This window comes from Eurosta solidaginis, chromosome 5, assembly GCF_040869045.1.
Source record: "Eurosta solidaginis isolate ZX-2024a chromosome 5, ASM4086904v1, whole genome shotgun sequence".
Taxonomy (NCBI): domain Eukaryota; kingdom Metazoa; phylum Arthropoda; class Insecta; order Diptera; family Tephritidae; genus Eurosta; species Eurosta solidaginis.
Window position 1 is genome coordinate 86234193 of NC_090323.1, and position 3276 is coordinate 86237468.

A 3276-nucleotide genomic window follows, 5' to 3' on the forward strand; every position below is an offset into this window, starting at 1 on the left:
AGATTAAAACTGAGCTAGGTGGATGCGTGATCCGCAGACCGGTCGGCAGAGGCACTTCGCAGGGAGGTGTTCTATCTCCGCTACTTTGGGTGGTTACCGTCAACCAACTACTCCGCCTCATGGAATCGGAAGGTCACCAAGTGATCGCGTATGCAGATGACATCTGCTTCACCATGCGGGGGAAATTTCCGCAAACCCTTTGCAACCTAATGGAAGGGTCACTATCCAAAATCTCGCACTGGGCCACAGCCACAGGCTTGGAAGTCAACCCGGATAAAACCGAGCTTATCCTCTTCACGAGGAGGTATAAGGTACCAAATCTAACACCGCCAAGAATTGGGGGTACGTTTTTAGCGTTTAGCGATCGAGTCAAGTATTTGGGAATAATTCTGGATAGGAAGCTATTATGGAGTGACCATATAGAGGAGCGATGCAAGAAGGCAGCAGCAGCGCTGTTCACCTGCAAGAGGGCAATTGGCACCTCCTGGGGATTCTCCCCCAAGGTGACATACTGGATTTATACACCCATTGTGCGCCCGATTCTTCTTTATGGTGCCTTGGTCTGGTGGCCTGCACTAGCTAAAACTACCTATCTTAAGACGCTTCAAAAGGAGTTCGGAGCTCTACATCACCGGAGCTCTCGGCTCCACTCCATCTGAAGCACTCAACACAATGCTATACCTTCCACCTCTTGACCTGATGGCGAAGCAAATAGCGGTCATCGCCGCTCTACGCATAAGGGAAATAGGTCTCTGGTCAAATGGATCTAGTGGACACGCAACAATCCTGGCCACGAGCGCCCCAGTCCCAATACCGGTGCGCACTGACTACTGCACGCCAAATAACGTCTTCGTTTAAAATTATAGTATATATATACCATCGCGACAGGACTGGAATACCAGACAACATACGGTACCGGGTGCCATCAGCATATTCACGGATGGTTCTAAGCTTGACGGGAAGGTGGGAGCAGGCCTCTTTTCGCCGGATCTGGGTCTAGAGGTCTCTTTTCGCCTACCAGATTACTGTAGTGTTTACCAAGCGGAAATGCTGGCGATACACAGGGCTGTGCCTAAGGATGGTAAACGGGTGTTTATTTTCTCAGACAGCCAGGCCGTCTTAAAGGCCCTGGACTCATTCGTCGACAACGCAAAGTCGGTCACTGAATGCCGCAGATCTCTTAACGAGATGGCTCAGCACTTAAGTATCAGCCTTATATGGGTACCTGGGCACAGGGATATCGAAGGCAATTGCAGGGCAGACGAGCTGGCCAGAAGAGGCACCACCGACGATATCCTTCCGGGAAATGATTCGGTAGGCATACCCATGGCCACTTTCAGGCTTCGTGTGAACACAAGCACTATAAGAATCGCAAATGGACTATGGTCAGCCATATCATCGTGTGAGACATCCAGGCAAACCTGGCCCTCATATGACAAGGGGCGCACAGAAGCGCTTCTGATTTTAAACAAATAAGCTCTATCGTCCCTGATAAGGTTCTATCAGGGCATTGCTTAATAGGCACGCACAGTGCTAGAATGGGGGTAACGACCTTCGACTATTGTCGCAGCTGCAGATGTACAGAAGAGGAAGAGAGCGTCCAGCACCTTCTCTGTCACTGTCCAGCGCTTAGTAGGCGTAGCATGGTTATCCTTGGTAAACCTTTTCTACATGACCTCGCTGAGGTCTCTTGCTATGAAGTAAAGGCTCTGGCAAAATTTATAATTTCCACGAGGTGGTTTGACCCGCTTTAGGCAGGGTAGGGGTCCTCTTTTGAGACAGTATAGGGTATTACAATGAGCCCATTGGTGGCCTAAGTAGTGAGCTGTTACCATAGTGTTCAGCTCAGCCCTTGCAACCTAACCTAACCTACCAACGAGTGGGAAAAATAATTTCACTTGCAGAATGTGCCAACACCCAACAAAATTTGAGAGTTGGCTACTTTTTCATATCAGATGGCGCTAGTGTCGCTCAATCTACCGTTACTCATTATGCATAAGCATATGTTAAACCCATCTATATGAAAAAGTGCTTATGTGTCAGCGCTTTAAGTGGCCAAATTGAGTTTTTTAATTTTATTCGGTGTTTAAAGTAAAGTTAACTAGTACTGATCCTGTGTATCCCTTTTGCATTGGCGTTAGGTGGCACTGATATGCTGAAAATAACAGTTTCTGTAATGGCTTTCGTAGCGGGTAAAATTTTTTCTGTTTTTTTACAGTTGAAAATACATTCCTACCGTTTCAGATAGCGTACATCTTCTGTCGTTTTTATTTACTTCGCCTGGTGATTCCACCATGTAAAACCTAAGGCAAATCAAACAAGGTAGAAGTGACAACTGAAATATTTTGTTTTTGTAGGAGTTTTTACTTCAAAAAATTGTACAAAATCGTATAAACCCTTTGTATATACATATATATTTTATTCAAAACCCAGATTATGTATGATAAATCCCCCAAAAGAGGTTGAAGTAGATGCAGCTTTTTAGAGAACAATAAATTGTAGCATATTTGTTTATTTTAGCTCCTTTTTTAGAGAAAGAAAAACGGCTTTGTCTCCTTGGCCCCAACATTACAAGCCAAAATAATGGAAAATCCCTATTGCCAACAATTGCTAATTTTCTCTACAGCAGATTCTGAACTTTCAAAGTAACAATTTCTCCACAGATGTCCTTCATGACTAGCTGCGCTTAAAGATCTGCAAAACTTGCTTCCAGGTATTTAATCTCTTCGTAAGGTGGCATATTTTTGATCTATAACTGTATTATACATCAATAATGACGTGTACTTGCTAAGGGCAAGGATTGCTAAGCATAAGCTCATTGTGAGTAAAAAATGCATTCCAATTGCACTTGTTTCTCCGACATGGCTTGTTTTGCCCTAAAAGATTTTTCGGTTGCGATGCTCCTTGTAGCGATTCCTTCTTCATAATAGATAAAGTGAAGGAATTCCAATACTTAGGTCTGTCCCAGGACCAAAGTCTAAATTGGTCGTCACACATATCCCGCTTGGAGATATACTTGCGATCACCAGTTCGTTACTTTTATAACCTTAGGAAGGTGTATACAAATAAAACCCTTAAAACTATGTCCTACGCGCTAGTTCACTCTAGACTTCAGTATGGCATTATTTGTTGGGGTGGTGCAACTAACAATAAAATACAGCCCCTTTTAATCAGTCAGAAATGTTTTATCAGAAAAATTTACAATGCTAACCGATGTCATCACTCCATGGAGCTTTTTAGGAACATAGAAATTCTGCCAATAAGGCACATGTACTA